The 14866-nt window shown below is 44.9% G+C and overlaps 1 protein-coding gene across 1 annotated transcript in view; it reads left to right on the plus strand.

The window, feature by feature from the left end:
* The window catches only part of ITGA9 (integrin subunit alpha 9), a 1159507-nt gene that overhangs the window by 1063653 nt on the left and 80988 nt on the right, over positions 1 to 14866 (plus strand). The window lies entirely within an intron of this gene.

Below are 14866 nucleotides of genomic sequence, written 5' to 3' on the forward strand. Positions count from 1 at the left end.
TTGCATAAAAGCCACTTTAATAAAAATACTGAAGGTCATGAATATTGCATGCAGGGGACCACCAACGCTTACAAGTACATGCAGTTGTGTCCCCTGCACGCAAATTAAACATTTGTTAGGCGTAGCATACCAGGTAAGATTAAAAACAATTGAACTTGCCTTTACTCTTTCCCTTTGCTCTCCATCTTGTTAAAAAATGAATATCGCCTTTTGCAGGCAGCCTATATTGATGTATTGCTATGGAATACGCCTGCTCTTTAGCAGGTGCTAACTCAAGACGGAATCCACAAGAATCCATTTGATTGTACGCCTGCATGACAATCTCATGCCGGCCTAATACAAAGTGCTCACACAAGAGGGCGGAGTTAAGCACGGCGTGCCCCTCCCCCGACTTGTGTGAGCATGAAAATGGGCTGGAGCCGAAATTGGAGACATTGGAGCCATAGACTTTGCTTTCATGCCCCTTTTTCTCGTTCTGCCCATTATAACATGAGCCCCACTTACTCCATGTTAGGCAGAGTCTGTACCTGCAAATGTTACTGACCGACTGTCTGAACGCATTAGCGGATCTCAGGGGCGTTGCTAGGGGGGCTAAGTGGGCTATAGCCCTTGATCTTTTGGTTGTAGCCCCGGATAGAATCTCAGGAGCTACAGCCAAAAGACTACCTAGCCCCCAGTCCCAACAGTTCTGACATCAGCGTAGCCCCGGGTCTTTTCCAGACCTGGCAACTCCCCTGGCGGATCTTGTTAATTTTGTTATATTTTGACTCTAGTTACGTTTTAGGTTTAATTATGAAATTGAGTGTTAGTTTGAAAAAACGTATGTTTATGTGCTTTGATTTAATTTTTAAATCAAATAAAAATGTTATTGAATTGAATTAAAGTGGTTTCTACTTCTAATACGACTCAACGGTGCTTGTTGATACTGGCCCACCCTTTGACCGATGCACCTATCATGATGCAGGTAATCCTGAAAATGAAAAGATGATCTCATGCTATGCTCAGACAGAAACCATTTCATGTCATTACTAATCCTCTAGAGCGACACCTCTTGTTTACATCACTCTACAAATCAATGCTTGTCTACTGTGATGTATGGCATGTCTTTCTTTAACATTTTAATTGATGAAAAACCTGCTTTATATTCAGTTTGAAACGGGATGGAAAACTATTTCATTCCCGGCTGTTGTGACATGAGTTCACATGTCATTCACGGCCTTGACTGGCAAGATACGTGCAGCAGAGGAAATGCATGTGGGGTCTGGACGGCAGAACATCCTTTTACCATCCATGCATTGCAGGCACACATCCCTTACATTGATTGAGGTGTTCAGGCGTGTATTTAACTAGAGTATGAGCGGTGGGAATCATGGATTGAGTGTGTGCATTTGACTCTGAAATCAGAATCGGGGGTGTGTCGAGTTGGGTCCGTGGAGGCATTTGGCAGGCTTGGTTTTTTATTGGGTGCAGCTCATCCTTGATGTCCTGTGACACTGCTCTGCACATTGGGTCAAGAATCACTGTTAGGGAGATTTCTCCACAACCTTCTAGGGACGGATGTGAAACCATTGAACCTAAGGTATGGTAGGGTTACAATCAAATGGAACGACCAAACTCTGTGTGCTGGTACCTGTGGCAGGGCACTCAGGCTTAACTTAAGGGAATGAGGAAGGCTGGCAGTGAAGTAGTTAATCCCCATAATCAGTAGACTGAGTAGAAAATCTTCCTTGCAGGTCGAATTGAAATACCCGGTCACTCTCGGACTTCAACCCCACAGCAACACGACATAGGTGCCCCAAAAGAAGGACTATCGGACTTCCTTTGAGTGGCACACACCAGCCAGGAGTAAACACAATGGTGCAGATGGCTCTAGGACGATGGGGGTGCCTGACCAAGCAGATTCCAATATTTCAAAGGGCACAGTTTAGCATCCAGCCAGCCAGCAGAAAATGAACCTACAGAGAAAACCCAGGACAGTGCAGACAAACAGCAGAGGTGGGGTAGTAGTGTCCTACTGCCCTTCTAGACTACAGCAACTTCCTACCTGAAGGTACATGATATGATATAATATGGCATTTATAACACGCCTATACACAAGTGTTTCACCCACATGACCAAACATGACCAAAGGGACAAATCAAGAAGAAGGCAGTAAGACGCCCAGAAATGGTCCCAACATGGGGATCCCAACCCACCCAGTGTGCAGGAACAGGGGAGAGGATAAGGAGAGCCGGGGAAGGCAAACCAGAGCTAAAGTAAGGACAAGAGAACCAGCCAGTATGGCCAGACCTGTGTCAAAGATCCTCCAGCAGGCAAGTAAGCAACTTATTCAAATCCCAGCAGAATTGGGCCCGGGTTAAGGTCTCCTCTAGTGATGTCAGAACACTCAGGGGCTGTCCCAAGCCAGCTCCCCTTTTCGCAAATAGGAGATCGACCTCCGTTCACACTCAGGGGCACTCACTCAAAGGCATTGGCAGCCATGCAATCAGACTGTTCCAAGAAATCACCAAACACTGATGCCCACCCACACAGTATGTACATTGTCCTGTCTAGGACTAAGGACTGGTCTAAACCAGCTCAAACCGCTGTAGGGTGCTCACGGCTGGGCAGAGAGTTAGCCGTGTTTGCACATCAGCATTGTAGACCTACCTCTTGGTCCCCTTAAACAAAGGAATGCCTCAAAACCAAAATGGCAGTGAACAAGACTGAAAATAATACAATAGTACCGAGATGCATACCAATAAGGTACATTTGGCTACGAATGCAGTACATTGGTTTGCACCACTTATTCAGCCAAAACTAAATTATAGCTCCCTAAAATAAACGTAGGGTGATATAATTACCCTACAGACAAAATGGGGTGCTTAAAAAGAAACTCTACCTTAGTAGCCATATGTGCTGCCGTATCATCATGTACTAAAAACAGGTTGCTGTTTAGCAGGGGAGGTGCAGGGCTTCAGCACGTCAGGACTTCCACAGATAACGGTATGAGGTTTGGTGTCAGAGCAGTTCTCGGAAGAATCCAGGGACGAGTAAAGCGTCCTGATTATTCATCTTCACGGAGACATCTTATTCTGCTCTGACACTCGTCTTCACGTTCTGATGTCAACCCTCTGGCTACATAAATGATGTTCTCAGCTCCCAATGACACAGTTGAATGTTTTCATGGTTTGGGTAGGCGTCCAATTACTGGAGGGCTTTAACATTCAACTTCTGCTGGCTTCTTCCCGAGCTTGACCCCGATTTCCTGCTTGTATCCAGACACCTTCCATAACAGGTCTGGTTTTGGCAAAAGAGTCAGGCAATAGCCAGAAGCGTGACTGACAACATGCAAAGCCCATTCTCTGTCTCGTACAAACAATGTTTAGCAATTGGTATATGTACCAGGTTTACACAGGAAATTCTTGTACTGACACCCCTATGAGAGAGCAGGCTGGACACCTCTAGAATTAAAAAAAGCACTGGCAAAGCCAACAGTTTGGGCTTTTGTGTAGCTCTGGAATAGGCACATAAATTAAGTGGCTGATGGCACCTTCTGTTAAGACAGTCTTATTACAACAATAGCAACAACTGCAGCTGCAATGACTCCATTAACACTCAGCAAACTTTGTAGAAATAACAGTGGATGGATAAAGTTTGATCTTACTGCTTTATAGAACTAGCTCAAAGCGATCCCAGCGGATGTGTCTTGGGTTGCAAGGGCCAGGTAGTGGGTGGGAACGGCCATTTGAATGAACAATGCCATGGACATTCAATTTCTTGGGTAAACAACCAAACTGTGTCCCCATCCTCGAATGTCATCTCCACTCTACCTGTTTGCCACCTACTAGCCAAAACTAAACGAAGGCTTTCGCCAAGCACAGGATCCTACATAGTCAGTTGTGCAAGATACGTCATACAGGGAACCAGGGTGACTTGGGGCACAACCAACTTGAGGGGCTTACGATTGGTGCAAGAGGCACTCAGGTTCATCAAGGAATAGTCAGAAAACCAAGTAAGACAAAATAAAACATACTCAGGATCTCCTGCCGGAAGTGAAGGATATTACAATTAGGAATAAAAACGCAGAGTATGAGGGCCAAAGTCAATAACTGTATAATGGGACGAGATGAGTTTGATCTCTAGGGAACTCTGCATGTCATTGAAGAGTGGGTAGGAGGAGGCAGGCTGTATAGTACACAGCCCACTATGCTCATTCGTATTAAAGATGAATGAAATATTCATATGCATGCCATCATAAATGTAATTAAGGTACTGCGTTTCGCTCCTGGGCTCTACTGCTGCTATAAGTATTGCTTTGCAGGTGACACCATGCTATAGTCCATTCCAGGCTGAATGGATGATCCTTAATTTAAGAAACTACCTATTAAAAAATGTGCATATCTCAAATTTACAATATCAATGGCTGGCTTACGTTCTTTTGGTAATCTGCAAAATGTTTTTCAGTCAAGGTGTACGCCAACACAAACCCATGACACTGCTGTAGTAGCTGAACTGTACGGCCTACAATTGGCAGCATAGCCGCAGAATATGCATTGAGATAAATTACCATCTGGACTGTGCTGAGAGAGTTACTCTCTGGAGTCTTTGCTGAAGGACTGAGGTCAGGAGAGGCAACTGATGACCACTTGATAAACCCTGCTCAGATGCAAGGACGGTATCATCTACCTGCTGTGAGGGAGGCGTGCAAGGAACCATAGAAGAGCGGTCCCAGAATCGCCCATCAAAGCAGGAGTCTGACCATTGTTACCAGGGTGTCTATGGTTCAGGAGGTGATTTAAGGAGCATACGCATCCCCTGGATGTGAAACAATGAGACTGTCGGGTGGATGATGACGAGAGCACCCTTGCTGCTTGGTGAGCGACCAGGAAACTGCTGATGGAGGATGATAGCGTATCTTGAGGGAGAGGGGTTCTCTGCACTAGCTTAGCAAATTGCCAGGAGCAAGCCCAGTCCAACCTGCTGAGCCACGAGGTGGACTAGAGTCGGGGGGGAGACAAGAGTCTGATGAGCACCGCGATGCAGAACCTGTGGACAAGCATCAACACCCGGAGAGAAACATTCAACAGGAAAATTCAGGAGGGGCCCACAGATGCCAAGGTACAAAGCCGAGCAACAGGATCAGGCATAAGAGGCCTCCAGCAGCTCTGGGAGGGGACAGTGGCCAGTGTGATGCACCCTGATGGAAACATGGGACACAGAGTTTAAACGTCCAGAGCGAAGTGACATGTATTGATTCACTGAGTGATACGCTGCACGCTGAGAGACGGCCTCTTAAGCACCTAGAAGATTCTTAGAAATTATATCTTAATTGATACACTGCATGCTCGAGAATCGCATCTTAACGCACAGCCTGAAAGTGATCATTGATTGATACTCTGCGTGATGGGAAACTTAATGTTATCGCCTGAAGCAAAATTAGAAAGTCTTAATTAATTGTGCTGGACCTGCTTAGAAACTGGGTTCTAACACCCAGAAGGAACTGGGAAAGCATGCGTTAATGAATTCATTGCATGTCTGGTATACTGAGTTTGAATACCCAGTGAACTGAGAAAATATTCCTTGTTTTGACACATTGCTCATTGGGAAAATTATGAAGACATATTGTATGATTGACATATTGCCCACTGGGACTGGGGGTTAGCTCCCAGAACGAACAGAGACAGAATTCCTTTATTCACACACTGCTTGCTGGGAATCTAGCTCTAAATAAAAAATACAGAGTGACCTGAGCAAAGATTCAGTGCTGGAAATGCATTATGTGGGCGAACTGAGTCTCCATTCTTCAGAGAGAATTGAGAACGTATTCATTGGCTGACAATCCGCAAGCTTGGTCCTAACGGCCAGAGCAGATGGAACAATCATTCATTTTGTATCTAGGCCGAATACTGGAATCCAGGGTCCCATCCACAAAGTTCCCCCCTCCCTTCTAATTGACATGCACATTATACTGTATACTGAGTATCGGAGTCTCGCACTCCTCCAATCCCGAGACTAGAGATACAGAAATACAGACTGCATCTCAAGTGACAACTCGGCCCCAAATCAATGGCCAACCCTGACAACCAGAGACACCTGCAAAATAACGCTTGGCTTAACTTTCACCCGTTGAGTCTGTGTTCCTATTTCCCAGCTTATGTGTCAATATCATATTTGTAGTGTTGGATTGGTTTGTGTTTTCAATGTCCTGTTTACGCAGGGCCTTCAGAAAGGATGAGGCCTCTGGCTGTGTTTCCTCTAGACCTGTGAAGGCCAGCGCAGGGACTTATTTTTAACCTACAGTGATCGATTCGTCTCTGATTCATGAAGCGAAGACCCATATTAGGTTTTGTCTCCCTTTTCTGCATTTTCTTAAATACCCACACGCGACTTCTCACCCTGATAGGCATCACTGACCCATTCCACCAATAAACACTTGTTGCAGGCACGTGCGCCGTGAGATGAGGGGATCGTGTTCTTACACACGTGATCAGGGAAAGCATTCCATTTCTCAACGCCCTGAAGACTGTCCTCGTGGTTTAGTGATTGTTCTCAAGGCCACCATTGGTCTACAAAGCTCAAGAAGCAGTTAACTCAGCAATGGTTGTGATGGGGCGTTGTTGCAATGCAGTACATACCAGGAGATATTTTACTCTGAAATGTACAAATGGCATGGCGGGGAATGCCTGTGAGCCTCCCGGCGTGTGGGCGTCTATAATGTGATTGTGAAGTGTCTGCTGGCACTCAATTCCTTATGAAGGTGATATGAGGACAGCCAGGCTGATGCTAGAGGGGTGGAGCACAGAGGACACAGCTGTTAAATAGTGTTCATGGGAGTGGTTCAAGGCAAAGCACATCCAGGAATAGGGACCTGCCAGATGTACGGAATGAAATAAAGCATATACTCACTTCTGGAGCTATCTGAGTAAAGCCTTATGCTATTAGGAAAGTGATTTATAGTGCATTTAAAGGAATGTGCTAGCTGAGTGAAACCAGGGTACCGGCGAGGGTCCAATATACAATTCTATGCTGAGTTTATGTTCTTTTATTCTTACCAGTAAATATGTAAAAGCAAGGGGACATGTGGGGTCCTTTCAAAGCAGAGCGCTAATGCCTTTTTTTCAGCTAGACCTAACAAGAAGAGGCGATCTTCACATCTAGAAAGCTGGAGGTGCACATCTGCCTGACTTCACCTGACAGGATGATGCATACCTTAGAGGCCATGCCTATATATTATTCATAGATGTTTTATTTTGAATGCTTACTGATTTCTGTTGTATTAATTGAACCCAATTACACCTACACATGTTTTCAGAACTCTAAATACTTTGGGAAAGGATTTGATGTTCCCAATACTGTTAAGGAATGTGAATTTGGTGGGAATGGGAGATTTTGCCACAGCATTTTTCTTCGAAGTAGATTTTATTGACTTGTTTCCAACAGATCTTGCCAAAAATATATGTGGTGGGGTGGGTTTAGGTTAATAAAAAATGTCAGGTGGATAAGGGGGGCCTGCGAGGGCCCCCCCCTGCATATATTGTCAGCAAAATCACCCATTAAAAAGAGAAGAACATTAAATTGACACATAGAACCAATTTGGTTTTCACCTGGCAGTGCCTTCAGTTTTCCTTCCCCATCGCTCACGTTTCCTCTGGGCCCAGCAGGTAAATGCACCCAGAAGGGATAGAGCCAGGGAACAGGAAGAGCCTACCTGCTGACACTATTTATTTATTTGCGGTCTTTATGTAGCACTTTTATCTAAAGAGCTTAAAGGCATACTCTAGTAAAAAAATTTATTTCAAAAATAGATAGCCCACATTAAAAAATAAATACTAGCATCCGTTTTAAAACTTCCTATGTAAAATTTTGAGATATTTAAGCTCAAAAGCAAGCACAAGGGCGCCGCCATTTTGTGAAATGGAGGCCCTCCTGTGCTGGCTTTTGCGGCACTAATGAAGGAAAAGCCAGCCAGCTGTAGTAAATAAAGTCTACCGCTGGGTGGCTTTCCCTTCATTAGTGCCGGGACTCGGAGGACGCGGACCGGAGACCAGAGCAGGAAAGCTGCAGCTGAATCTCGGTAAGTGCTATTTATTTATTTTTACAAAAAATAAGCACTAGCTGCGGTTTTTTTTCTAAGTAAAAGAAGTGGAAAAGAAGATTCAGGCAGACAACGTAGCATTTCCCATTTGGGGCTCTCTCCCCACGGGGAGCCCGAGAGCCCCAAATGGAAAAGCAGATTCAGGCAGACACAACGCGGCGTTGCGGAAAACAACCGCGTTGTGTCTGCCTGAATCTGCTTTTTCATTTGGGGCTCTCGGGCTCCCTACGGGGAGCCCGAGAGCCCCAAATGGGAAATCAGCTGCAGGTAGAAACACTACGCGGCATGAAAACACAACCGCGTGTGTTTCTGCCTGCTGTGGCTTTCACTTTGGGTCTCCGGTCACCGGAGACCCAAAGTGAAAGCCACAGCAGGCAGAAACACACGCGGTTGTGTTGGAAAACGCTGCGGTTTTTCTTTCCAAGTTTCTCAGGCTCCTCCGAGCCGGAGGAGCCTGAGAAACTTGGAACGAAAAACCGCAGCGTTTTCCAACACAATAACGTTGTATTTATGTTTGCGGTCGCTTCAAAAGCGACCGCAAACATAAATACAACGTTTTTAAAGCTGCGGTTTTATTTCTAAGTTTTCCGGGCTCCTCCAGCCCGGAAAACTTAGAAAAAAAAAACCGCAGCTAGTGCTTATTTTTTGTAAAAAAAATAAATAGCACTTACCGAGATTCAGCTGCAGCTTTCCTGCTCTGGTCTCCGGTCCACGTCCTCCGAGTCCGGGCACTAATGAAGGGAAAGCCACCCAGCGGTAGACTTTGTTTACTACAGCTGGCTGGCTTTTCCTTCATTAGTGCCGCAAAAGCAAAAGCCAGCACAGGAGGGCCTCCATTTCACAAAATGGCGGCGCCCCTGTGCTTGCTTTTTCGAATTTTGAGCTTGAATAGCTCAAAATTTTACATAGGAAGTTTTAAAACGGAGGATGCTAGTATTTTTTTTTAATGTGGCCTATCTATTTTTGAAATACATTTTTTTACTAGAGTATGCCTTTAAACAAAAGGAATACAGTACAATAACATGAAAAATCAATCACACTAGGGGGTGAGGATCAAGAACCAAGAATAATAAAAAAGATTCAAGAGAAGGAGATATGGAGAACATGAGACTTGAGTCTTTATTTAAAGAGAGCGAGAGAGGGACAAGAGTGAATTTCAAAGGGGAGAGAATTCCACATTTTTGGGGCAAGAAGTTTAAATGAGCTAAAGCGAGAGGCGACACAAGGCTGACGGGAAACAGAAAGGAGAGTGGAGGGAAAGCAAGTAACAGAGGTGAGAAGGGGCAAGAGCATGAACAGATTTGAAGACAAGACAAACAAAAGGTAATTCACAACAGAGCACCGGAAGCCATTTAAGGCGAGCAAGGTACAGTGAACTGGTAACAGAGAGGTGAAGACCAAACAGAGTCCTAACCCCAGAGTGCATGATAGAGCGGAGAGGAAAAAAGACACTGTTAGGTAGGCCAATATTAAGTGAGGAGCAGTAATGGAAACAAGAGATAATCAACCAGTGACTGGAGTAATGTTATGGTTGAAGAGAAGGTGAGCAAATGTCAAATATTTCTGATGTTTAACAGATGTTAGTGCCAAGAGCGAGATACAGACAAGATATATTTTTGAAAGAGAAAGAGGAGTCAAAGGTGACTCCCAGATTCCATGCTTCAGGAGACAAAGAGAGGTGCAGCGGAGGAAAGTAGATGGAAGGCGGGGAGAGAATCTTAGAGGAAGCGGAGGAAGAACAAGATTTCCATTTTCTTCGAGCTGAGGCCCAGAAAGCAGGAAGACATCCAGGCACAGATAGTAGAAAGACAAGAGGAAAGACGATCATGTATAGAGTCATAAAGGGGGAGAAATGAAACATGAACCTGGGTATCGTCAGCATAGAGGTGCGCCTGGAACCTGAAACTCGTGATCAAAGGAGGAAGAAACAAAGTGTAAAGGGAGAATAGAACATTATCAAGGACAACCCCCCAAGAGACAGAAAAAGAGTGATTAGAGAGGTAGGAAGTGAACCAGTTAAACACTGTGCCAGAGAGACCAAGGGAGGAAAGAGTATAGAGCAGATTGGGGTGAACAACAGTGTCAAAGACAGCAAAGAGATCAAGAAGAATCAGCAGAGAGGAAAGTTTCAGATGACGTGCATGACAAATAGAATCAGATACGCACAGAAGTGTAGTTTGCATAGAAAAGCCACATCTAAATCCAGATTGTTGAGAAGGGAGTAAGTTATTTAAGTTGAGAATAGAGGTAAGTTGACTAAACGTTTCAAAGGTTTAGTAAGTACGGACAGAGAGAAATAGGATAGAAGTTAGAGGGATCAGACAAGTCAATAGAGGTTTTTGAGGCGTGGTAGAACAGTGACATGTTTAAAGACCGAAGGAAAGGAAGCTGAGATTGGAGATAGTAGTAAGAAAAGAAGCCAGAGCAGGATAGACAGATTTATCCAGAGAAGCAGGAAGAGAGTCTGAAGGAGCAGCTGTAGGTTACGTCTGAAGCATCATTTATAAGACAATGGCCCTCATTAGGACCCTGGCGGTAAGGGGTTTGCGCCAGCGTTAGCTGCGCCGACCCCTTACCGCCAACTACGAGTTCCCATAGCGCCATGGTCATTTTTCCGCCCGCTTTTTGCGGGCGTAAAAATCCATGGCGCTATGGGACCTCGGTGTTAATTACGCCACCGTAGTGTACGGTGGCGTAATTAACACCTTCCCCACTCCCATTGAGCCCTATGGGGCCGAAATGGGAATGGGGAAGGGTAAATGGGTCAATGGGGACTTACCGCCCCGCCGACCTCGGAATGGGGCGGTAAGTCCGCCATCGGCCATGGCGTAAAGGGACTTTGCGCCATGGCGGAAAAGTCCGCCGATGGCGGAAAAAATCCGCCAGGGTCGTAATGAGGGCCAATGCCTTCAGCGATAGGTTTGAAGAGGGAGAAAGCTGAAGAAGGAAAGGGGGGAGGCACAGGGAGCAGAATCAGGGGAGGCAGGAGGACTGATGAAAGTTGATAAAACTACAGAACTAGCAGAGGAACAGATAGTGCCAATCGTAGCAAGGAAGAAATCAGCAAAGTCTGTAAGAGAAATATTGGAAGAGATGGAAGGATAGACTGAAGGGGGGGGGTTAAAAGCCTATTCAGAGTGTGAACAAGCAGTTTGGGAGAATTAGAATGAGAAGAAATGTTTGAAAGTAGCTTGGTTTAGCTTGTTTGAGACCACAGGGGTAGGAAGTAAGGGTGACAGAGAATAAGAGATATTTAGCAGGGCATTTGTTTTGAGCCAATGGCATTCAGCTCTATGGGTAGGTATCCATAGAGATTTCATGAGGGGAGAGAACCAGGCAGAGGGGGATGGGCCTTAGGATGCAAGCCAGATGGAGGGGCTGTAGACTCAAGATATTTGGTAATAGCCGAATGCAAAGAAGAAAGACGAGTGTCAAAGTTAGAAGAAGAGGAATGACTACAGTTGGAGATCTGATACAAGACAGGACCAGTATGAAAAGCAGAATCAAGTTTCTGAAGAGTGTGGTGGAAGAGAGAGAGGGCGGCATGTCTAGAATCGGTAGTTCCTTTTCCCTTTCACACCATGTTCCTTCATTATGATTGGCGCACTATCAGACTAGGTTGCTTTTCCCTATCATTCCAATATCTCTTCCAAAGTCACTGCTTCCTTTTCCGCCTCCTTCCTGTGCTCTTATTCCCTGATTACATTTGCCTTCTGTCCTTCTAAGACAACTCTTCTAAGCAGCCTGAGTGGTATATTAAACATCAGAAACATGACTACATACGTGCATACATACATACATACATACATACATACATACACACATACATACATACACACATACATACATTCTCTTCTACATTAATTTGATACTATATACACAACATTGAAGTGATAACTTGAAAGGTTAGTGGTCTGATTCAGAGCTCTGCTTTTAGAAAAGTAAATGGGACTGCTTGAGGTAAGGCTTCCTAACTGCTGGGAATTTCTTGGGGTAGAATTCCATTCCCTCACTCTTTATTTCATCTACTCAATCACAAATGATGTTTGACTATATGGAAACCTTAAACATGCCCTCCCCATCTTCCATTTGAAGCTGTCCAGTGAGATGTAGCTTGATACCCTAGGTGTGGGGAGCAAGGAAGCAATTTCTCTGCATACTCCTCACACTTACAGACTCGCTGAGAAAACCAAAAAGTGTTGGATGGAAATGCTAGAACCACTGACTCTTAATCACTAGGTTTTTTCCCAAGTGGCAGTTTTCAATATGGTGATAATTGCTTATTAATAGAGCTAGCTCTGTGGAGTACTTGTTCAGTATTTAGTTAATGGTTTACATTTTTATCTGTTTCCTTCTCTTCTCCATTACGTAGAAGGAAGGAAGAGGAACTCCCAAGAGCTGACCTTGGTTCTGACCAGAATCCCAGGGAGAGGCCATATAACCGATCACAAACAGAACCCTTAGACCAACGGCAGTTCTCAGTGTACAAGTTATTAGTACATATATTGTTAAATTTGCAGTTGCCAACTCAGAGACTGGGCTGGAACAGCAGGCAATTGTGACTGGGTTTTCACCAAATTAAAGGGTACGTGTCTAGACAGTGTGACTAATTCTGACAATGTGTCCCTTCTCTCCACAGGGGAGCCAACCCCTTTGAGGCTAGGCAGGTGACCCCGTTAAGCAAGACCATACTTCGGGGACTGGGACCTTACTGAGAGTAACTCTCCTATTGGGGAAAAGTACTCCCATTCCAATAAGGAACTCCCAGTCCAAAATAAAATGTCTGCCTATATGGGAGTTCGTTAATATTTTGGTATCTCCCATGATGGCCATAATAAAAAAACAGGACCCTTCTTACACTCCTTTGGCTTCAGGTAATCCTGAACTTCGTCTGAATGCAATAATCAAAGAAGATGGACACTTTTCTTTTGTTTCTTATTATGTACATAAGAGGTGAGCAGCATGCAAGTCGAGGAGAGACTCCTATAGAGGGAGGAGAGTAATCCATTTTCACAGTTAAGTCTGTGTAGGATGACATTCTTGAGGGGTGGAGCCATGCAAGGGCTCAGAACCAGTGGTGGCGTAGGGGAAGAGAAACCCGCTAGCTGGAGGCTGAAATGTCGGGTGTTCTGACCGAGCGAGAGGCTCCAGTCAGGATAAAGTCAGAGACAGAAACACAACCGTCCCAACTGGTGGCACGGCCAAAGGAAAGGAGAGGAGTGGTGTTTCTAGCACCTGGCAACCGACACCCAGAACCGAGAGAAGAAGGGATAATCAGAAACAGAAAGAACCATGGATGGAAAAGCTGATAAAGGTATAAGGAACGATACAGTCAGACGGGCATGCTGATTCAAATGAGGATGAACACTTTGCAGCAAGGCTGGAAAAGCCAACTATGTTACAGGAAACTGGAATACCTGAGTGCACAGATGCCCTACTTCTATTAAATTGATTGAGAACCAGTGTGCCTACCAAAGAGCCACATGACTTTGAGGAGTCCAAGCCCCACAAAGGTTTGGCATAGAGAATTGTGTTAAAAGTGATCCTGAAGGAATTTGAACACTTGTCAAAAGCTGAGAAAATTGATCTAAGGTGAATCCTTCTTTTCCAAGGGGGGGAGAAGAAATAGTACAGAGGATATTTGCCTTTTTAATCCACAGAATCTACGAGAAAACTGTGAACTGTACCATTATATTCTAAAGGAACGCTGAGACTGGAAATAGGTCATCTAAGTGATTGGGCCAGGCATAAAGCACAGAGGCTATTGCTCTTGCCTCTTATTTCTTTTAGTTGGATCTTTTGAAGGGGTGGGGCCAGTTAGTGAAATTGATTTTGGTCTTCAGGTTATTTTTCTTTTGGACTTTGACAAAGACCCATAGATTTGCTTTAGAAGGCAGGGAACCTCCCTATAGTGGTAGGTCCAGGTAGGCATTTTTCTTTCATTTTGAATAAACAGCCTTGAATCATGACCCACTGTAGTCCGGGTTCTTCTTCTGGTTCGCCACAGCAGTTTTTGGAGGATATGGATTTCAGTCTCCAACAAAGGGAAAAAGTTAGTCTAGAGGCAGCCAGTTAATGGAGTCCAAGGGGAACAGCTTCCAAAATAGAAACAAGGGGCCAGCCAGGACAATGCGAAGTTAGGCAACGTGGAGTCTAATGATATCTCAAAAGGAATTCTTGTGAGGCCAAACGGAAGTCATGCATGAGACAATCAATAGAACTGCATATGCCTATCCAGGACACATGGTAGAGCCACTCAGAACAGAACTAGGTATCACAAGGAAGAGCTAGTGATCAAGGGGCACACAAAAGAAAAGAACAACTGAGAAAGCTTAGAAGTGTACCCCAGAGCAGGGTTCTCTAAGCTTCTATGTAACCCTAGCATCCCTACAGGTCAACCGGGGAATGAGGAAAGGGTCAGGAGAACGAGCATGCTGTGTTGCCATTTCATAATAGAGCTATCAGTACCTCAGAGTCAGCTAAGATCAAACTCTGGATGTCAGGACATGTCTTAGATCCTGAATCCAGAGTAAAGCTTGCTAAACCTGTGCTCAGAAAGGCTCATGTTCCTTCAAGACTAAACTGAGTTCCATGCAGGTATTTCGTATTTGACACACTGGGACTCATTACAAGTTTGCCAGTCCGGAAACAACGGTACCATTAAGCTTGCTGGTACCGTTGTTTCCGCACTGGCAAACTACGAGTTCTACGAGCAAGTGCCTTTCAGCCAACCAGGTCTGACCTGGTGGCCGGAACGGCACCCGCTCGCAGACCCTGATGGATGCACCG

The sequence above is a fragment of the Ambystoma mexicanum genome, chromosome 5p, assembly GCF_040938575.1.
Source record: "Ambystoma mexicanum isolate Mex_15411 chromosome 5p, UKY_AmexF1_1, whole genome shotgun sequence".
NCBI lineage: Eukaryota > Metazoa > Chordata > Amphibia > Caudata > Ambystomatidae > Ambystoma > Ambystoma mexicanum.